Here is a 16,438-nt window from a genome sequence, read left to right as displayed (position 1 = left end):
GTTCTGCGTCTTGTAACACATAAAAACAATAAACATGGATACTATTTCGGGTGCGATCATACCAGCACTAATGCACCGGATCCCATCAGAACTCCGCAGCTAAGCGTGCTTGGGTGAGAGTTGTACTAGGATGGGTGACCCCCTGGGAAGTCCTCGTGTTGCACCCCCCTTTTTCGTTGTCCGTTTGCGTTTTTTTAGATTTTACGTGCGGTTTTTTTGCTTTTTTTTCCTTTCTTTCTTGCTATTTCTATGCTCGGGTGCCCTCCGGTTCACGGTTGATGCTTTTCGTATTTTTGGAACGGAGCCGATCGGTCACGTGGGTCCCACGCCCCGCGTACCAAAACGAAGGAGGTTCTGCGTCTTGTAACACATAAAAACAATAAACATGGATACTATTTCGGGTGCGATCATACCAGCACTAATGCACCGGATCCCATCAGAACTCCGCAGCTAAGCGTGCTTGGGCGAGAGTAGTACTAGGATGGGTGACCCCCTGGGAAGTCCTCGTGTTGCACCCCCCTTTTTCGTTGTCCGTTTGCGTTTTTTTAGATTTTACGTGCGGTTTTTTTGCTTTTTTTCCTTTCTTTCTTGCTATTTCTATGCTCGGGTGCCGTCCGGTTCACGGTTGATGCTTTTCGTATTTTTGGAACGGAGCCGATCGGTCACGTGGGTCCCACGCCCCGCGTACCAAAACGAAGGAGGTTCTGCGTCTTGTAACACATAAAAACAATAAACATGGATACTATTTCGGGTGCGATCATACCAGCACTAATGCACCGGATCCCATCAGAACTCCGCAGCTAAGCGTGCTTGGGCGAGAGTAGTACTAGGATGGGTGACCCCCTGGGAAGTCCTCGTGTTGCACCCCCCTTTTTCGTTGTCCGTTTGCGTTTTTTTAGATTTTACGTGCGGTTTTTTTGCTTTTTTTCCTTTCTTTCTTGCTATTTCTATGCTCGGGTGCCCTCCGGTTCACGGTTGATGCTTTTCGTATTTTTGGAACGGAGCCGATCGGTCACGTGGGTCCCACGCCCCGCGTACCAAAACAAAGGAGGTTCTGCGTCTTGTAACACATAAAAACAATAAACATGGATACTATTTCGGGTGCGATCATACCAGCACTAATGCACCGGATCCCATCAGAACTCCGCAGCTAAGCGTGCTTGGGCGAGAGTAGTACTAGGATGGGTGACCCCCTGGGAAGTCCTCGTGTTGCACCCCCGTTTTTCGTTGTCCGTTTGCGTTTTTTTAGATTTTACGTGCGGTTTTTTTGCTTTTTTTCCTTTCTTTCTTGCTATTTCTATGCTCGGGTGCCCTCCGGTTCACGGTTGATGCTTTTCGTATTTTTGGAACGGAGCCGATCGGTCACGTGGGTCCCACGCCCCGCGTACCAAAACAAAGGAGGTTCTGCGTCTTGTAACACATAAAAACAATAAACATGGATACTATTTCGGGTGCGATCATACCAGCACTAATGCACCGGATCCCATCAGAACTCCGCAGCTAAGCGTGCTTGGGTGAGAGTAGTACTAGGATGGGTGACCCCCTGGGAAGTCCTCGTGTTGCACCCCCCTTTTTCGTTGTCCGTTTGCGTTTTTTTAGATTTTACGTGCGGTTTTTTTGCTTTTTTTTCCTTTCTTTCTTGCTATTTCTATGCTCGGGTGCCCTCCGGTTCACGGTTGATGCTTTTCGTATTTTTGGAACGGAGCCGATCGGTCACGTGGGTCCCACGCCCCGCGTACCAAAACGAAGGAGGTTCTGCGTCTTGTAACACATAAAAACAATAAACATGGATACTATTTCGGGTGCGATCATACCAGCACTAATGCACCGGATCCCATCAGAACTCCGCAGCTAAGCGTGCTTGGGCGAGAGTAGTACTAGGATGGGTGACCCCCTGGGAAGTCCTCGTGTTGCACCCCCCTTTTTCGTTGTCCGTTTGCGTTTTTTTAGATTTTACGTGCGGTTTTTTTGCTTTTTTTCCTTTCTTTCTTGCTATTTCTATGCTCGGGTGCCCTCCGGTTCACGGTTGATGCTTTTCGTATTTTTGGAACGGAGCCGATCGGTCACGTGGGTCCCACGCCCCGCGTACCAAAACGAAGGAGGTTCTGCGTCTTGTAACACATAAAAACAATAAACATGGATACTATTTCGGGTGCGATCATACCAGCACTAATGCACCGGATCCCATCAGAACTCCGCAGCTAAGCGTGCTTGGGCGAGAGTAGTACTAGGATGGGTGACCCCCTGGGAAGTCCTCGTGTTGCACCCCCCTTTTTCGTTGTCCGTTTGCGTTTTTTTAGATTTTACGTGCGGTTTTTTTGCTTTTTTTCCTTTCTTTCTTGCTATTTCTATGCTCGGGTGCCCTCCGGTTCACGGTTGATGCTTTTCGTATTTTTGGAACGGAGCCGATCGGTCACGTGGGTCCCACGCCCCGCGTACCAAAACAAAGGAGGTTCTGCGTCTTGTAACACATAAAAACAATAAACATGGATACTATTTCGGGTGCGATCATACCAGCACTAATGCACCGGATCCCATCAGAACTCCGCAGCTAAGCGTGCTTGGGCGAGAGTAGTACTAGGATGGGTGACCCCCTGGGAAGTCCTCGTGTTGCACCCCCCTTTTTCGTTGTCCGTTTGCGTTTTTTTAGATTTTACGTGCGGTTTTTTTGCTTTTTTTCCTTTCTTTCTTGCTATTTCTATGCTCGGGTGCCCTCCGGTTCACGGTTGATGCTTTTCGTATTTTTGGAACGGAGCCGATCGGTCACGTGGGTCCCACGCCCCGCGTACCAAAACAAAGGAGGTTCTGCGTCTTGTAACACATAAAAACAATAAACATGGATACTATTTCGGGTGCGATCATACCAGCACTAATGCACCGGATCCCATCAGAACTCCGCAGCTAAGCGTGCTTGGGCGAGAGTAGTACTAGGATGGGTGACCCCCTGGGAAGTCCTCGTGTTGCACCCCCCTTTTTCGTTGTCCGTTTGCGTTTTTTTAGATTTTACGTGCGGTTTTTTTGCTTTTTTTCCTTTCTTTCTTGCTATTTCTATGCTCGGGTGCCCTCCGGTTCACGGTTGATGCTTTTCGTATTTTTGGAACGGAGCCGATCGGTCACGTGGGTCCCACGCCCCGCGTACCAAAACAAAGGAGGTTCTGCGTCTTGTAACACATAAAAACAATAAACATGGATACTATTTCGGGTGCGATCATACCAGCACTAATGCACCGGATCCCATCAGAACTCCGCAGCTAAGCGTGCTTGGGCGAGAGTAGTACTAGGATGGGTGACCCCCTGGGAAGTCCTCGTGTTGCACCCCCCTTTTTCGTTGTCCGTTTGCGTTTTTTTAGATTTTACGTGCGGTTTTTTTGCTTTTTTTCCTTTCTTTCTTGCTATTTCTATGCTCGGGTGCCGTCCGGTTCACGGTTGATGCTTTTCGTATTTTTGGAACGGAGCCGATCGGTCACGTGGGTCCCACGCCCCGCGTACCAAAACAAAGGAGGTTCTGCGTCTTGTAACACATAAAAACAATAAACATGGATACTATTTCGGGTGCGATCATACCAGCACTAATGCACCGGATCCCATCAGAACTCCGCAGTTAAGCGTGCTTGGGCGAGAGTAGTACTAGGATGGGTGACCCCCTGGGAAGTCCTCGTGTTGCACCCCCCTTTTTCGTTGTCCGTTTGCGTTTTTTTAGATTTTACGTGCGGTTTTTTTGCTTTTTTTCCTTTCTTTCTTGCTATTTCTATGCTCGGGTGCCCTCCGGTTCACGGTTGATGCTTTTCGTATTTTTGGAACGGAGCCGATCGGTCACGTGGGTCCCACGCCCCGCGTACCAAAACAAAGGAGGTTCTGCGTCTTGTAACACATAAAAACAATAAACATGGATACTATTTCGGGTGCGATCATACCAGCACTAATGCACCGGATCCCATCAGAACTCCGCAGCTAAGCGTGCTTGGGCGAGAGTAGTACTAGGATGGGTGACCCCCTGGGAAGTCCTCGTGTTGCACCCCCCTTTTTCGTTGTCCGTTTGCGTTTTTTTAGATTTTACGTGCGGTTTTTTTGCTTTTTTTCCTTTCTTTCTTGCTATTTCTATGCTCGGGTGCCCTCCGGTTCACGGTTGATGCTTTTCGTATTTTTGGAACGGAGCCGATCGGTCACGTGGGTCCCACGCCCCGCGTACCAAAACAAAGGAGGTTCTGCGTCTTGTAACACATAAAAACAATAAACATGGATACTATTTCGGGTGCGATCATACCAGCACTAATGCACCGGATCCCATCAGAACTCCGCAGCTAAGCGTGCTTGGGCGAGAGTAGTACTAGGATGGGTGACCCCCTGGGAAGTCCTCGTGTTGCACCCCCCTTTTTCGTTGTCCGTTTGCGTTTTTTTAGATTTTACGTGCGGTTTTTTTGCTTTTTTTCCTTTCTTTCTTGCTATTTCTATGCTCGGGTGCCCTCCGGTTCACGGTTGATGCTTTTCGTATTTTTGGAACGGAGCCGATCGGTCACGTGGGTCCCACGCCCCGCGTACCAAAACAAAGGAGGTTCTGCGTCTTGTAACACATAAAAACAATAAACATGGATACTATTTCGGGTGCGATCATACCAGCACTAATGCACCGGATCCCATCAGAACTCCGCAGCTAAGCGTGCTTGGGCGAGAGTAGTACTAGGATGGGTGACCCCCTGGGAAGTCCTCGTGTTGCACCCCCCTTTTTCGTTGTCCGTTTGCGTTTTTTTAGATTTTACGTGCGGTTTTTTTGCTTTTTTTCCTTTCTTTCTTGCTATTTCTATGCTCGGGTGCCGTCCGGTTCACGGTTGATGCTTTTCGTATTTTTGGAACGGAGCCGATCGGTCACGTGGGTCCCACGCCCCGCGTACCAAAACAAAGGAGGTTCTGCGTCTTGTAACACATAAAAACAATAAACATGGATACTATTTCGGGTGCGTTCATACCAGCACTAATGCACCGGATCCCATCAGAACTCCGCAGTTAAGCGTGCTTGGGCGAGAGTAGTACTAGGATGGGTGACCCCCTGGGAAGTCCTCGTGTTGCACCCCCCTTTTTCGTTGTCCGTTTGCGTTTTTTTAGATTTTACGTGCGGTTTTTTTGCTTTTTTTCCTTTCTTTCTTGCTATTTCTATGCTCGGGTGCCCTCCGGTTCACGGTTGATGCTTTTCGTATTTTTGGAACGGAGCCGATCGGTCACGTGGGTCCCACGCCCCGCGTACCAAAACAAAGGAGGTTCTGCGTCTTGTAACACATAAAAACAATAAACATGGATACTATTTCGGGTGCGATCATACCAGCACTAATGCACCGGATCCCATCAGAACTCCGCAGGTAAGCGTGCTTGGGCGAGAGTAGTACTAGGATGGGTGACCCCCTGGGAAGTCCTCGTGTTGCACCCCCCTTTTTCGTTGTCCGTTTGCGTTTTTTTAGATTTTACGTGCGGTTTTTTTGCTTTTTTTCCTTTCTTTCTTGCTATTTCTATGCTCGGGTGCCCTCCGGTTCACGGTTGATGCTTTTCGTATTTTTGGAACGGAGCCGATCGGTCACGTGGGTCCCACGCCCCGCGTACCAAAACGAAGGAGGTTCTGCGTCTTGTAACACATAAAAACAATAAACATGGATACTATTTCGGGTGCGATCATACCAGCACTAATGCACCGGATCCCATCAGAACTCCGCAGCTAAGCGTGCTTGGGCGAGAGTAGTACTAGGATGGGTGACCCCCTGGGAAGTCCTCGTGTTGCACCCCCCTTTTTCGTTGTCCGTTTGCGTTTTTTTAGATTTTACGTGCGGTTTTTTTGCTTTTTTTCCTTTCTTTCTTGCTATTTCTATGCTCGGGTGCCCTCCGGTTCACGGTTGATGCTTTTCGTATTTTTGGAACGGAGCCGATCGGTCACGTGGGTCCCACGCCCCGCGTACCAAAACGAAGGAGGTTCTGCGTCTTGTAACACATAAAAACAATAAACATGGATACTATTTCGGGTGCGATCATACCAGCACTAATGCACCGGATCCCATCAGAACTCCGCAGCTAAGCGTGCTTGGGCGAGAGTAGTACTAGGATGGGTGACCCCCTGGGAAGTCCTCGTGTTGCACCCCCCTTTTTCGTTGTCCGTTTGCGTTTTTTTAGATTTTACGTGCGGTTTTTTTGCTTTTTTTCCTTTCTTTCTTGCTATTTCTATGCTCGGGTGCCGTCCGGTTCACGGTTGATGCTTTTCGTATTTTTGGAACGGAGCCGATCGGTCACGTGGGTCCCACGCCCCGCGTACCAAAACAAAGGAGGTTCTGCGTCTTGTAACACATAAAAACAATAAACATGGATACTATTTCGGGTGCGATCATACCAGCACTAATGCACCGGATCCCATCAGAACTCCGCAGTTAAGCGTGCTTGGGCGAGAGTAGTACTAGGATGGGTGACCCCCTGGGAAGTCCTCGTGTTGCACCCCCCTTTTTCGTTGTCCGTTTGCGTTTTTTTAGATTTTACGTGCGGTTTTTTTGCTTTTTTTCCTTTCTTTCTTGCTATTTCTATGCTCGGGTGCCCTCCGGTTCACGGTTGATGCTTTTCGTATTTTTGGAACGGAGCCGATCGGTCACGTGGGTCCCACGCCCCGCGTACCAAAACAAAGGAGGTTCTGCGTCTTGTAACACATAAAAACAATAAACATGGATACTATTTCGGGTGCGATCATACCAGCACTAATGCACCGGATCCCATCAGAACTCCGCAGCTAAGCGTGCTTGGGCGAGAGTAGTACTAGGATGGGTGACCCCCTGGGAAGTCCTCGTGTTGCACCCCCCTTTTTCGTTGTCCGTTTGCGTTTTTTTAGATTTTACGTGCGGTTTTTTTGCTTTTTTTCCTTTCTTTCTTGCTATTTCTATGCTCGGGTGCCCTCCGGTTCACGGTTGATGCTTTTCGTATTTTTGGAACGGAGCCGATCGGTCACGTGGGTCCCACGCCCCGCGTACCAAAACGAAGGAGGTTCTGCGTCTTGTAACACATAAAAACAATAAACATGGATACTATTTCGGGTGCGATCATACCAGCACTAATGCACCGGATCCCATCAGAACTCCGCAGCTAAGCGTGCTTGGGCGAGAGTAGTACTAGGATGGGTGACCCCCTGGGAAGTCCTCGTGTTGCACCCCCCTTTTTCGTTGTCCGTTTGCGTTTTTTTAGATTTTACGTGCGGTTTTTTTGCTTTTTTTCCTTTCTTTCTTGCTATTTCTATGCTCGGGTGCCCTCCGGTTCACGGTTGATGCTTTTCGTATTTTTGGAACGGAGCCGATCGGTCACGTGGGTCCCACGCCCCGCGTACCAAAACGAAGGAGGTTCTGCGTCTTGTAACACATAAAAACAATAAACATGGATACTATTTCGGGTGCGATCATACCAGCACTAATGCACCGGATCCCATCAGAACTCCGCAGCTAAGCGTGCTTGGGCGAGAGTAGTACTAGGATGGGTGACCCCCTGGGAAGTCCTCGTGTTGCACCCCCCTTTTTCGTTGTCCGTTTGCGTTTTTTTAGATTTTACGTGCGGTTTTTTTTGCTTTTTTTCCTTTCTTTCTTGCTATTTCTATGCTCGGGTGCCCTCCGGTTCACGGTTGATGCTTTTCGTATTTTTGGAACGGAGCCGATCGGTCACGTGGGTCCCACGCCCCGCGTACCAAAACAAAGGAGGTTCTGCGTCTTGTAACACATAAAAACAATAAACATGGATACTATTTCGGGTGCGATCATACCAGCACTAATGCACCGGATCCCATCAGAACTCCGCAGTTAAGCGTGCTTGGGCGAGAGTAGTACTAGGATGGGTGACCCCCTGGGAAGTCCTCGTGTTGCACCCCCCTTTTTCGTTGTCCGTTTGCGTTTTTTTAGATTTTACGTGCGGTTTTTTTGCTTTTTTTCCTTTCTTTCTTGCTATTTCTATGCTCGGGTGCCCTCCGGTTCACGGTTGATGCTTTTCGTATTTTTGGAACGGAGCCGATCGGTCACGTGGGTCCCACGCCCCGCGTACCAAAACAAAGGAGGTTCTGCGTCTTGTAACACATAAAAACAATAAACATGGATACTATTTCGGGTGCGATCATACCAGCACTAATGCACCGGATCCCATCAGAACTCCGCAGCTAAGCGTGCTTGGGCGAGAGTAGTACTAGGATGGGTGACCCCCTGGGAAGTCCTCGTGTTGCACCCCCCTTTTTCGTTGTCCGTTTGCGTTTTTTTAGATTTTACGTGCGGTTTTTTTGCTTTTTTTCCTTTCTTTCTTGCTATTTCTATGCTCGGGTGCCCTCCGGTTCACGGTTGATGCTTTTCGTATTTTTGGAACGGAGCCGATCGGTCACGTGGGTCCCACGCCCCGCGTACCAAAACGAAGGAGGTTCTGCGTCTTGTAACACATAAAAACAATAAACATGGATACTATTTCGGGTGCGATCATACCAGCACTAATGCACCGGATCCCATCAGAACTCCGCAGCTAAGCGTGCTTGGGCGAGAGTAGTACTAGGATGGGTGACCCCCTGGGAAGTCCTCGTGTTGCACCCCCCTTTTTCGTTGTCCGTTTGCGTTTTTTTAGATTTTACGTGCGGTTTTTTTGCTTTTTTTCCTTTCTTTCTTGCTATTTCTATGCTCGGGTGCCCTCCGGTTCACGGTTGATGCTTTTCGTATTTTTGGAACGGAGCCGATCGGTCACGTGGGTCCCACGCCCCGCGTACCAAAACGAAGGAGGTTCTGCGTCTTGTAACACATAAAAACAATAAACATGGATACTATTTCGGGTGCGATCATACCAGCACTAATGCACCGGATCCCATCAGAACTCCGCAGCTAAGCGTGCTTGGGCGAGAGTAGTACTAGGATGGGTGACCCCCTGGGAAGTCCTCGTGTTGCACCCCCCTTTTTCGTTGTCCGTTTGCGTTTTTTTAGATTTTACGTGCGGTTTTTTTGCTTTTTTTCCTTTCTTTCTTGCTATTTCTATGCTCGGGTGCCCTCCGGTTCACGGTTGATGCTTTTCGTATTTTTGGAACGGAGCCGATCGGTCACGTGGGTCCCACGCCCCGCGTACCAAAACAAAGGAGGTTCTGCGTCTTGTAACACATAAAAACAATAAACATGGATACTATTTCGGGTGCGATCATACCAGCACTAATGCACCGGATCCCATCAGAACTCCGCAGTTAAGCGTGCTTGGGCGAGAGTAGTACTAGGATGGGTGACCCCCTGGGAAGTCCTCGTGTTGCACCCCCCTTTTTCGTTGTCCGTTTGCGTTTTTTTAGATTTTACGTGCGGTTTTTTTGCTTTTTTTCCTTTCTTTCTTGCTATTTCTATGCTCGGGTGCCCTCCGGTTCACTGTTGATGCTTTTCGTATTTTTGGAACGGAGCCGATCGATCACGTGGGTCCCACGCCCCGCGTACCAAAACAAAGGAGGTTCTGCGTCTTGTAACACATAAAAACAATAAACATGGATACTATTTCGGGTGCGATCATACCAGCACTAATGCACCGGATCCCATCAGAACTCCGCAGCTAAGCGTGCTTGGGCGAGAGTAGTACTAGGATGGGTGACCCCCTGGGAAGTCCTCGTGTTGCACCCCCCTTTTTCGTTGTCCGTTTGCGTTTTTTTAGATTTTACGTGCGGTTTTTTTGCTTTTTTTCCTTTCTTTCTTGCTATTTCTATGCTCGGGTGCCCTCCGGTTCACGGTTGATGCTTTTCGTATTTTTGGAACGGAGCCGATCGGTCACGTGGGTCCCACGCCCCGCGTACCAAAACGAAGGAGGTTCTGCGTCTTGTAACACATAAAAACAATAAACATGGATACTATTTCGGGTGCGATCATACCAGCACTAATGCACCGGATCCCATCAGAACTCCGCAGCTAAGCGTGCTTGGGCGAGAGTAGTACTAGGATGGGTGACCCCCTGGGAAGTCCTCGTGTTGCACCCCCCTTTTTCGTTGTCCGTTTGCGTTTTTTTAGATTTTACGTGCGGTTTTTTTGCTTTTTTTCCTTTCTTTCTTGCTATTTCTATGCTCGGGTGCCCTCCGGTTCACGGTTGATGCTTTTCGTATTTTTGGAACGGAGCCGATCGGTCACGTGGGTCCCACGCCCCGCGTACCAAAACGAAGGAGGTTCTGCGTCTTGTAACACATAAAAACAATAAACATGGATACTATTTCGGGTGCGATCATACCAGCACTAATGCACCGGATCCCATCAGAACTCCGCAGCTAAGCGTGCTTGGGCGAGAGTAGTACTAGGATGGGTGACCCCCTGGGAAGTCCTCGTGTTGCACCCCCCTTTTTCGTTGTCCGTTTGCGTTTTTTTAGATTTTACGTGCGGTTTTTTTGCTTTTTTTCCTTTCTTTCTTGCTATTTCTATGCTCGGGTGCCGTCCGGTTCACGGTTGATGCTTTTCGTATTTTTGGAACGGAGCCGATCGGTCACGTGGGTCCCACGCCCCGCGTACCAAAACAAAGGAGGTTCTGCGTCTTGTAACACATAAAAACAATAAACATGGATACTATTTCGGGTGCGATCATACCAGCACTAATGCACCGGATCCCATCAGAACTCCGCAGTTAAGCGTGCTTGGGCGAGAGTAGTACTAGGATGGGTGACCCCCTGGGAAGTCCTCGTGTTGCACCCCCCTTTTTCGTTGTCCGTTTGCGTTTTTTTAGATTTTACGTGCGGTTTTTTTGCTTTTTTTCCTTTCTTTCTTGCTATTTCTATGCTCGGGTGCCCTCCGGTTCACGGTTGATGCTTTTCGTATTTTTGGAACGGAGCCGATCGGTCACGTGGGTCCCACGCCCCGCGTACCAAAACAAAGGAGGTTCTGCGTCTTGTAACACATAAAAACAATAAACATGGATACTATTTCGGGTGCGATCATACCAGCACTAATGCACCGGATCCCATCAGAACTCCGCAGCTAAGCGTGCTTGGGCGAGAGTAGTACTAGGATGGGTGACCCCCTGGGAAGTCCTCGTGTTGCACCCCCCTTTTTCGTTGTCCGTTTGCGTTTTTTTAGATTTTACGTGCGGTTTTTTTGCTTTTTTTCCTTTCTTTCTTGCTATTTCTATGCTCGGGTGCCCTCCGGTTCACGGTTGATGCTTTTCGTATTTTTGGAACGGAGCCGATCGGTCACGTGGGTCCCACGCCCCGCGTACCAAAACAAAGGAGGTTCTGCGTCTTGTAACACATAAAAACAATAAACATGGATACTATTTCGGGTGCGATCATACCAGCACTAATGCACCGGATCCCATCAGAACTCCGCAGCTAAGCGTGCTTGGGCGAGAGTAGTACTAGGATGGGTGACCCCCTGGGAAGTCCTCGTGTTGCACCCCCCTTTTTCGTTGTCCGTTTGCGTTTTTTTAGATTTTACGTGCGGTTTTTTTGCTTTTTTTCCTTTCTTTCTTGCTATTTCTATGCTCGGGTGCCCTCCGGTTCACGGTTGATGCTTTTCGTATTTTTGGAACGGAGCCGATCGGTCACGTGGGTCCCACGCCCCGCGTACCAAAACGAAGGAGGTTCTGCGTCTTGTAACACATAAAAACAATAAACATGGATACTATTTCGGGTGCGATCATACCAGCACTAATGCACCGGATCCCATCAGAACTCCGCAGTTAAGCGTGCTTGGGCGAGAGTAGTACTAGGATGGGTGACCCCCTGGGAAGTCCTCGTGTTGCACCCCCCTTTTTCGTTGTCCGTTTGCGTTTTTTTAGATTTTACGTGCGGTTTTTTTGCTTTTTTTCCTTTCTTTCTTGCTATTTCTATGCTCGGGTGCCCTCCGGTTCACGGTTGATGCTTTTCGTATTTTTGGAACGGAGCCGATCGGTCACGTGGGTCCCACGCCCCGCGTACCAAAACAAAGGAGGTTCTGCGTCTTGTAACACATAAAAACAATAAACATGGATACTATTTCGGGTGCGATCATACCAGCACTAATGCACCGGATCCCATCAGAACTCCGCAGCTAAGCGTGCTTGGGCGAGAGTAGTACTAGGATGGGTGACCCCCTGGGAAGTCCTCGTGTTGCACCCCCCTTTTTCGTTGTCCGTTTGCGTTTTTTTAGATTTTACGTGCGGTTTTTTTGCTTTTTTTCCTTTCTTTCTTGCTATTTCTATGCTCGGGTGCCCTCCGGTTCACGGTTGATGCTTTTCGTATTTTTGGAACGGAGCCGATCGGTCACGTGGGTCCCACGCCCCGCGTACCAAAACGAAGGAGGTTCTGCGTCTTGTAACACATAAAAACAATAAACATGGATACTATTTCGGGTGCGATCATACCAGCACTAATGCACCGGATCCCATCAGAACTCCGCAGCTAAGCGTGCTTGGGCGAGAGTAGTACTAGGATGGGTGACCCCCTGGGAAGTCCTCGTGTTGCACCCCCCTTTTTCGTTGTCCGTTTGCGTTTTTTTAGATTTTACGTGCGGTTTTTTTGCTTTTTTTCCTTTCTTTCTTGCTATTTCTATGCTCGGGTGCCCTCCGGTTCACGGTTGATGCTTTTCGTATTTTTGGAACGGAGCCGATCGGTCACGTGGGTCCCACGCCCCGCGTACCAAAACAAAGGAGGTTCTGCGTCTTGTAACACATAAAAACAATAAACATGGATACTATTTCGGGTGCGATCATACCAGCACTAATGCACCGGATCCCATCAGAACTCCGCAGCTAAGCGTGCTTGGGCGAGAGTAGTACTAGGATGGGTGACCCCCTGGGAAGTCCTCGTGTTGCACCCCCCTTTTTCGTTGTCCGTTTGCGTTTTTTTAGATTTTACGTGCGGTTTTTTTGCTTTTTTTCCTTTCTTTCTTGCTATTTCTATGCTCGGGTGCCCTCCGGTTCACGGTTGATGCTTTTCGTATTTTTGGAACGGAGCCGATCGGTCACGTGGGTCCCACGCCCCGCGTACCAAAACGAAGGAGGTTCTGCGTCTTGTAACACATAAAAACAATAAACATGGATACTATTTCGGGTGCGATCATACCAGCACTAATGCACCGGATCCCATCAGAACTCCGCAGTTAAGCGTGCTTGGGCGAGAGTAGTACTAGGATGGGTGACCCCCTGGGAAGTCCTCGTGTTGCACCCCCCTTTTTCGTTGTCCGTTTGCGTTTTTTTAGATTTTACGTGCGGTTTTTTTGCTTTTTTTCCTTTCTTTCTTGCTATTTCTATGCTCGGGTGCCCTCCGGTTCACGGTTGATGCTTTTCGTATTTTTGGAACGGAGCCGATCGGTCACGTGGGTCCCACGCCCCGCGTACCAAAACGAAGGAGGTTCTGCGTCTTGTAACACATAAAAACAATAAACATGGATACTATTTCGGGTGCGATCATACCAGCACTAATGCACCGGATCCCATCAGAACTCCGCAGCTAAGCGTGCTTGGGCGAGAGTAGTACTAGGATGGGTGACCCCCTGGGAAGTCCTCGTGTTGCACCCCCCTTTTTCGTTGTCCGTTTGCGTTTTTTTAGATTTTACGTGCGGTTTTTTTGCTTTTTTTCCTTTCTTTCTTGCTATTTCTATGCTCGGGTGCCCTCCGGTTCACTGTTGATGCTTTTCGTATTTTTGGAACGGAGCCGATCGATCACGTGGGTCCCACGCCCCGCGTACCAAAACAAAGGAGGTTCTGCGTCTTGTAACACATAAAAACAATAAACATGGATACTATTTCGGGTGCGATCATACCAGCACTAATGCACCGGATCCCATCAGAACTCCGCAGCTAAGCGTGCTTGGGCGAGAGTAGTACTAGGATGGGTGACCCCCTGGGAAGTCCTCGTGTTGCACCCCCCTTTTTCGTTGTCCGTTTGCGTTTTTTTAGATTTTACGTGCGGTTTTTTTGCTTTTTTTCCTTTCTTTCTTGCTATTTCTATGCTCGGGTGCCCTCCGGTTCACGGTTGATGCTTTTCGTATTTTTGGAACGGAGCCGATCGGTCACGTGGGTCCCACGCCCCGCGTACCAAAACGAAGGAGGTTCTGCGTCTTGTAACACATAAAAACAATAAACATGGATACTATTTCGGGTGCGATCATACCAGCACTAATGCACCGGATCCCATCAGAACTCCGCAGCTAAGCGTGCTTGGGCGAGAGTAGTACTAGGATGGGTGACCCCCTGGGAAGTCCTCGTGTTGCACCCCCCTTTTTCGTTGTCCGTTTGCGTTTTTTTAGATTTTACGTGCGGTTTTTTTGCTTTTTTTCCTTTCTTTCTTGCTATTTCTATGCTCGGGTGCCCTCCGGTTCACGGTTGATGCTTTTCGTATTTTTGGAACGGAGCCGATCGGTCACGTGGGTCCCACGCCCCGCGTACCAAAACGAAGGAGGTTCTGCGTCTTGTAACACATAAAAACAATAAACATGGATACTATTTCGGGTGCGATCATACCAGCACTAATGCACCGGATCCCATCAGAACTCCGCAGCTAAGCGTGCTTGGGCGAGAGTAGTACTAGGATGGGTGACCCCCTGGGAAGTCCTCGTGTTGCACCCCCCTTTTTCGTTGTCCGTTTGCGTTTTTTTAGATTTTACGTGCGGTTTTTTTTGCTTTTTTTCCTTTCTTTCTTGCTATTTCTATGCTCGGGTGCCGTCCGGTTCACGGTTGATGCTTTTCGTATTTTTGGAACGGAGCCGATCGGTCACGTGGGTCCCACGCCCCGCGTACCAAAACAAAGGAGGTTCTGCGTCTTGTAACACATAAAAACAATAAACATGGATACTATTTCGGGTGCGATCATACCAGCACTAATGCACCGGATCCCATCAGAACTCCGCAGTTAAGCGTGCTTGGGCGAGAGTAGTACTAGGATGGGTGACCCCCTGGGAAGTCCTCGTGTTGCACCCCCCTTTTTCGTTGTCCGTTTGCGTTTTTTTAGATTTTACGTGCGGTTTTTTTGCTTTTTTTCCTTTCTTTCTTGCTATTTCTATGCTCGGGTGCCCTCCGGTTCACGGTTGATGCTTTTCGTATTTTTGGAACGGAGCCGATCGGTCACGTGGGTCCCACGCCCCGCGTACCAAAACAAAGGAGGTTCTGCGTCTTGTAACACATAAAAACAATAAACATGGATACTATTTCGGGTGCGATCATACCAGCACTAATGCACCGGATCCCATCAGAACTCCGCAGCTAAGCGTGCTTGGGCGAGAGTAGTACTAGGATGGGTGACCCCCTGGGAAGTCCTCGTGTTGCACCCCCCTTTTTCGTTGTCCGTTTGCGTTTTTTTAGATTTTACGTGCGGTTTTTTTGCTTTTTTTCCTTTCTTTCTTGCTATTTCTATGCTCGGGTGCCCTCCGGTTCACGGTTGATGCTTTTCGTATTTTTGGAACGGAGCCGATCGGTCACGTGGGTCCCACGCCCCGCGTACCAAAACAAAGGAGGTTCTGCGTCTTGTAACACATAAAAACAATAAACATGGATACTATTTCGGGTGCGATCATACCAGCACTAATGCACCGGATCCCATCAGAACTCCGCAGCTAAGCGTGCTTGGGCGAGAGTAGTACTAGGATGGGTGACCCCCTGGGAAGTCCTCGTGTTGCACCCCCCTTTTTCGTTGTCCGTTTGCGTTTTTTTAGATTTTACGTGCGGTTTTTTTGCTTTTTTTCCTTTCTTTCTTGCTATTTCTATGCTCGGGTGCCCTCCGGTTCACGGTTGATGCTTTTCGTATTTTTGGAACGGAGCCGATCGGTCACGTGGGTCCCACGCCCCGCGTACCAAAACGAAGGAGGTTCTGCGTCTTGTAACACATAAAAACAATAAACATGGATACTATTTCGGGTGCGATCATACCAGCACTAATGCACCGGATCCCATCAGAACTCCGCAGTTAAGCGTGCTTGGGCGAGAGTAGTACTAGGATGGGTGACCCCCTGGGAAGTCCTCGTGTTGCACCCCCCTTTTTCGTTGTCCGTTTGCGTTTTTTTAGATTTTACGTGCGGTTTTTTTGCTTTTTTTCCTTTCTTTCTTGCTATTTCTATGCTCGGGTGCCCTCCGGTTCACGGTTGATGCTTTTCGTATTTTTGGAACGGAGCCGATCGGTCACGTGGGTCCCACGCCCCGCGTACCAAAACAAAGGAGGTTCTGCGTCTTGTAACACATAAAAACAATAAACATGGATACTATTTCGGGTGCGATCATACCAGCACTAATGCACCGGATCCCATCAGAACTCCGCAGCTAAGCGTGCTTGGGCGAGAGTAGTACTAGGATGGGTGACCCCCTGGGAAGTCCTCGTGTTGCACCCCCCTTTTTCGTTGTCCGTTTGCGTTTTTTTAGATTTTACGTGCGGTTTTTTTGCTTTTTTTCCTTTCTTTCTTGCTATTTCTATGCTCGGGTGCCCTCCGGTTCACGGTTGATGCTTTTCGTATTTTTGGAACGGAGCCGATCGGTCACGTGGGTCCCACGCCCCGCG

General features: G+C 48.9%; 47 non-coding genes across 47 annotated transcripts; all 47 read left to right on the top strand.

The window, feature by feature from the left end:
• The first annotated feature begins 48 nt into the window (after nucleotides 1-48).
• LOC128130774 (5S ribosomal RNA) lies at nucleotides 49-167 on the top strand. Its single transcript, XR_008228697.1, has one exon. It is a non-coding gene; the product is annotated as a 5S ribosomal RNA (ribosomal RNA).
• A 232-nt stretch (nucleotides 168-399) lies between these two features.
• LOC128129863 (5S ribosomal RNA) lies at nucleotides 400-518 on the top strand. Its single transcript, XR_008227787.1, has one exon. It is a non-coding gene; the product is annotated as a 5S ribosomal RNA (ribosomal RNA).
• Nucleotides 519-749: 231 nt separating this feature from the next.
• Nucleotides 750-868, top strand: LOC128129862 (5S ribosomal RNA). Its single transcript, XR_008227786.1, has one exon. It is a non-coding gene; the product is annotated as a 5S ribosomal RNA (ribosomal RNA).
• A 231-nt stretch (nucleotides 869-1,099) lies between these two features.
• Nucleotides 1,100-1,218, top strand: LOC128129861 (5S ribosomal RNA). Its single transcript, XR_008227785.1, has one exon. It is a non-coding gene; the product is annotated as a 5S ribosomal RNA (ribosomal RNA).
• Nucleotides 1,219-1,449: 231 nt separating this feature from the next.
• On the top strand, nucleotides 1,450-1,568 carry LOC128130503 (5S ribosomal RNA). Its single transcript, XR_008228428.1, has one exon. It is a non-coding gene; the product is annotated as a 5S ribosomal RNA (ribosomal RNA).
• A 232-nt stretch (nucleotides 1,569-1,800) lies between these two features.
• On the top strand, nucleotides 1,801-1,919 carry LOC128129860 (5S ribosomal RNA). Its single transcript, XR_008227784.1, has one exon. It is a non-coding gene; the product is annotated as a 5S ribosomal RNA (ribosomal RNA).
• Nucleotides 1,920-2,150: 231 nt separating this feature from the next.
• LOC128129859 (5S ribosomal RNA) lies at nucleotides 2,151-2,269 on the top strand. The gene has a single exon (XR_008227783.1). It is a non-coding gene; the product is annotated as a 5S ribosomal RNA (ribosomal RNA).
• A 231-nt stretch (nucleotides 2,270-2,500) lies between these two features.
• LOC128129858 (5S ribosomal RNA) lies at nucleotides 2,501-2,619 on the top strand. Its single transcript, XR_008227782.1, has one exon. It is a non-coding gene; the product is annotated as a 5S ribosomal RNA (ribosomal RNA).
• A 231-nt stretch (nucleotides 2,620-2,850) lies between these two features.
• On the top strand, nucleotides 2,851-2,969 carry LOC128129857 (5S ribosomal RNA). Its single transcript, XR_008227781.1, has one exon. It is a non-coding gene; the product is annotated as a 5S ribosomal RNA (ribosomal RNA).
• A 231-nt stretch (nucleotides 2,970-3,200) lies between these two features.
• On the top strand, nucleotides 3,201-3,319 carry LOC128129856 (5S ribosomal RNA). The gene has a single exon (XR_008227780.1). It is a non-coding gene; the product is annotated as a 5S ribosomal RNA (ribosomal RNA).
• A 231-nt stretch (nucleotides 3,320-3,550) lies between these two features.
• LOC128128689 (5S ribosomal RNA) lies at nucleotides 3,551-3,669 on the top strand. Its single transcript, XR_008226704.1, has one exon. It is a non-coding gene; the product is annotated as a 5S ribosomal RNA (ribosomal RNA).
• Nucleotides 3,670-3,900: 231 nt separating this feature from the next.
• On the top strand, nucleotides 3,901-4,019 carry LOC128129855 (5S ribosomal RNA). The gene has a single exon (XR_008227779.1). It is a non-coding gene; the product is annotated as a 5S ribosomal RNA (ribosomal RNA).
• A 231-nt stretch (nucleotides 4,020-4,250) lies between these two features.
• LOC128129853 (5S ribosomal RNA) lies at nucleotides 4,251-4,369 on the top strand. The gene has a single exon (XR_008227777.1). It is a non-coding gene; the product is annotated as a 5S ribosomal RNA (ribosomal RNA).
• Nucleotides 4,370-4,600: 231 nt separating this feature from the next.
• LOC128129852 (5S ribosomal RNA) lies at nucleotides 4,601-4,719 on the top strand. Its single transcript, XR_008227776.1, has one exon. It is a non-coding gene; the product is annotated as a 5S ribosomal RNA (ribosomal RNA).
• A 231-nt stretch (nucleotides 4,720-4,950) lies between these two features.
• LOC128130186 (5S ribosomal RNA) lies at nucleotides 4,951-5,069 on the top strand. Its single transcript, XR_008228108.1, has one exon. It is a non-coding gene; the product is annotated as a 5S ribosomal RNA (ribosomal RNA).
• Nucleotides 5,070-5,300: 231 nt separating this feature from the next.
• On the top strand, nucleotides 5,301-5,419 carry LOC128130383 (5S ribosomal RNA). Its single transcript, XR_008228308.1, has one exon. It is a non-coding gene; the product is annotated as a 5S ribosomal RNA (ribosomal RNA).
• A 231-nt stretch (nucleotides 5,420-5,650) lies between these two features.
• LOC128129851 (5S ribosomal RNA) lies at nucleotides 5,651-5,769 on the top strand. The gene has a single exon (XR_008227775.1). It is a non-coding gene; the product is annotated as a 5S ribosomal RNA (ribosomal RNA).
• Nucleotides 5,770-6,000: 231 nt separating this feature from the next.
• LOC128129850 (5S ribosomal RNA) lies at nucleotides 6,001-6,119 on the top strand. The gene has a single exon (XR_008227774.1). It is a non-coding gene; the product is annotated as a 5S ribosomal RNA (ribosomal RNA).
• Nucleotides 6,120-6,350: 231 nt separating this feature from the next.
• Nucleotides 6,351-6,469, top strand: LOC128128678 (5S ribosomal RNA). Its single transcript, XR_008226684.1, has one exon. It is a non-coding gene; the product is annotated as a 5S ribosomal RNA (ribosomal RNA).
• A 231-nt stretch (nucleotides 6,470-6,700) lies between these two features.
• Nucleotides 6,701-6,819, top strand: LOC128129849 (5S ribosomal RNA). Its single transcript, XR_008227773.1, has one exon. It is a non-coding gene; the product is annotated as a 5S ribosomal RNA (ribosomal RNA).
• A 231-nt stretch (nucleotides 6,820-7,050) lies between these two features.
• LOC128129848 (5S ribosomal RNA) lies at nucleotides 7,051-7,169 on the top strand. The gene has a single exon (XR_008227772.1). It is a non-coding gene; the product is annotated as a 5S ribosomal RNA (ribosomal RNA).
• Nucleotides 7,170-7,400: 231 nt separating this feature from the next.
• Nucleotides 7,401-7,519, top strand: LOC128129847 (5S ribosomal RNA). Its single transcript, XR_008227771.1, has one exon. It is a non-coding gene; the product is annotated as a 5S ribosomal RNA (ribosomal RNA).
• Nucleotides 7,520-7,751: 232 nt separating this feature from the next.
• Nucleotides 7,752-7,870, top strand: LOC128128665 (5S ribosomal RNA). The gene has a single exon (XR_008226667.1). It is a non-coding gene; the product is annotated as a 5S ribosomal RNA (ribosomal RNA).
• A 231-nt stretch (nucleotides 7,871-8,101) lies between these two features.
• On the top strand, nucleotides 8,102-8,220 carry LOC128129846 (5S ribosomal RNA). The gene has a single exon (XR_008227770.1). It is a non-coding gene; the product is annotated as a 5S ribosomal RNA (ribosomal RNA).
• A 231-nt stretch (nucleotides 8,221-8,451) lies between these two features.
• LOC128129845 (5S ribosomal RNA) lies at nucleotides 8,452-8,570 on the top strand. The gene has a single exon (XR_008227769.1). It is a non-coding gene; the product is annotated as a 5S ribosomal RNA (ribosomal RNA).
• A 231-nt stretch (nucleotides 8,571-8,801) lies between these two features.
• LOC128129844 (5S ribosomal RNA) lies at nucleotides 8,802-8,920 on the top strand. Its single transcript, XR_008227768.1, has one exon. It is a non-coding gene; the product is annotated as a 5S ribosomal RNA (ribosomal RNA).
• Nucleotides 8,921-9,151: 231 nt separating this feature from the next.
• On the top strand, nucleotides 9,152-9,270 carry LOC128128653 (5S ribosomal RNA). The gene has a single exon (XR_008226654.1). It is a non-coding gene; the product is annotated as a 5S ribosomal RNA (ribosomal RNA).
• A 231-nt stretch (nucleotides 9,271-9,501) lies between these two features.
• On the top strand, nucleotides 9,502-9,620 carry LOC128129842 (5S ribosomal RNA). The gene has a single exon (XR_008227766.1). It is a non-coding gene; the product is annotated as a 5S ribosomal RNA (ribosomal RNA).
• Nucleotides 9,621-9,851: 231 nt separating this feature from the next.
• LOC128129841 (5S ribosomal RNA) lies at nucleotides 9,852-9,970 on the top strand. The gene has a single exon (XR_008227765.1). It is a non-coding gene; the product is annotated as a 5S ribosomal RNA (ribosomal RNA).
• A 231-nt stretch (nucleotides 9,971-10,201) lies between these two features.
• Nucleotides 10,202-10,320, top strand: LOC128129840 (5S ribosomal RNA). Its single transcript, XR_008227764.1, has one exon. It is a non-coding gene; the product is annotated as a 5S ribosomal RNA (ribosomal RNA).
• A 231-nt stretch (nucleotides 10,321-10,551) lies between these two features.
• LOC128128630 (5S ribosomal RNA) lies at nucleotides 10,552-10,670 on the top strand. Its single transcript, XR_008226638.1, has one exon. It is a non-coding gene; the product is annotated as a 5S ribosomal RNA (ribosomal RNA).
• Nucleotides 10,671-10,901: 231 nt separating this feature from the next.
• Nucleotides 10,902-11,020, top strand: LOC128129839 (5S ribosomal RNA). Its single transcript, XR_008227763.1, has one exon. It is a non-coding gene; the product is annotated as a 5S ribosomal RNA (ribosomal RNA).
• A 231-nt stretch (nucleotides 11,021-11,251) lies between these two features.
• Nucleotides 11,252-11,370, top strand: LOC128129838 (5S ribosomal RNA). The gene has a single exon (XR_008227762.1). It is a non-coding gene; the product is annotated as a 5S ribosomal RNA (ribosomal RNA).
• A 231-nt stretch (nucleotides 11,371-11,601) lies between these two features.
• Nucleotides 11,602-11,720, top strand: LOC128128617 (5S ribosomal RNA). Its single transcript, XR_008226621.1, has one exon. It is a non-coding gene; the product is annotated as a 5S ribosomal RNA (ribosomal RNA).
• A 231-nt stretch (nucleotides 11,721-11,951) lies between these two features.
• LOC128129837 (5S ribosomal RNA) lies at nucleotides 11,952-12,070 on the top strand. Its single transcript, XR_008227761.1, has one exon. It is a non-coding gene; the product is annotated as a 5S ribosomal RNA (ribosomal RNA).
• A 231-nt stretch (nucleotides 12,071-12,301) lies between these two features.
• LOC128129836 (5S ribosomal RNA) lies at nucleotides 12,302-12,420 on the top strand. Its single transcript, XR_008227760.1, has one exon. It is a non-coding gene; the product is annotated as a 5S ribosomal RNA (ribosomal RNA).
• Nucleotides 12,421-12,651: 231 nt separating this feature from the next.
• On the top strand, nucleotides 12,652-12,770 carry LOC128129835 (5S ribosomal RNA). The gene has a single exon (XR_008227759.1). It is a non-coding gene; the product is annotated as a 5S ribosomal RNA (ribosomal RNA).
• A 231-nt stretch (nucleotides 12,771-13,001) lies between these two features.
• Nucleotides 13,002-13,120, top strand: LOC128128594 (5S ribosomal RNA). Its single transcript, XR_008226594.1, has one exon. It is a non-coding gene; the product is annotated as a 5S ribosomal RNA (ribosomal RNA).
• A 231-nt stretch (nucleotides 13,121-13,351) lies between these two features.
• Nucleotides 13,352-13,470, top strand: LOC128129834 (5S ribosomal RNA). The gene has a single exon (XR_008227758.1). It is a non-coding gene; the product is annotated as a 5S ribosomal RNA (ribosomal RNA).
• A 231-nt stretch (nucleotides 13,471-13,701) lies between these two features.
• LOC128129833 (5S ribosomal RNA) lies at nucleotides 13,702-13,820 on the top strand. The gene has a single exon (XR_008227757.1). It is a non-coding gene; the product is annotated as a 5S ribosomal RNA (ribosomal RNA).
• A 231-nt stretch (nucleotides 13,821-14,051) lies between these two features.
• Nucleotides 14,052-14,170, top strand: LOC128129831 (5S ribosomal RNA). The gene has a single exon (XR_008227755.1). It is a non-coding gene; the product is annotated as a 5S ribosomal RNA (ribosomal RNA).
• Nucleotides 14,171-14,401: 231 nt separating this feature from the next.
• LOC128129830 (5S ribosomal RNA) lies at nucleotides 14,402-14,520 on the top strand. The gene has a single exon (XR_008227754.1). It is a non-coding gene; the product is annotated as a 5S ribosomal RNA (ribosomal RNA).
• Nucleotides 14,521-14,752: 232 nt separating this feature from the next.
• Nucleotides 14,753-14,871, top strand: LOC128128581 (5S ribosomal RNA). Its single transcript, XR_008226575.1, has one exon. It is a non-coding gene; the product is annotated as a 5S ribosomal RNA (ribosomal RNA).
• Nucleotides 14,872-15,102: 231 nt separating this feature from the next.
• Nucleotides 15,103-15,221, top strand: LOC128129829 (5S ribosomal RNA). The gene has a single exon (XR_008227753.1). It is a non-coding gene; the product is annotated as a 5S ribosomal RNA (ribosomal RNA).
• Nucleotides 15,222-15,452: 231 nt separating this feature from the next.
• Nucleotides 15,453-15,571, top strand: LOC128129828 (5S ribosomal RNA). Its single transcript, XR_008227752.1, has one exon. It is a non-coding gene; the product is annotated as a 5S ribosomal RNA (ribosomal RNA).
• Nucleotides 15,572-15,802: 231 nt separating this feature from the next.
• Nucleotides 15,803-15,921, top strand: LOC128128565 (5S ribosomal RNA). The gene has a single exon (XR_008226553.1). It is a non-coding gene; the product is annotated as a 5S ribosomal RNA (ribosomal RNA).
• A 231-nt stretch (nucleotides 15,922-16,152) lies between these two features.
• Nucleotides 16,153-16,271, top strand: LOC128129827 (5S ribosomal RNA). The gene has a single exon (XR_008227751.1). It is a non-coding gene; the product is annotated as a 5S ribosomal RNA (ribosomal RNA).
• Nucleotides 16,272-16,438: the final 167 nt, after the last annotated feature.

The sequence above is a fragment of the Lactuca sativa genome, chromosome 1, assembly GCF_002870075.4.
Source record: "Lactuca sativa cultivar Salinas chromosome 1, Lsat_Salinas_v11, whole genome shotgun sequence".
Taxonomy (NCBI): Eukaryota; Viridiplantae; Streptophyta; class Magnoliopsida; order Asterales; family Asteraceae; genus Lactuca; species Lactuca sativa.
Note: the sequence above shows the minus strand (reverse complement) of the source record. Positions and strands in the feature narration are given on the sequence as shown.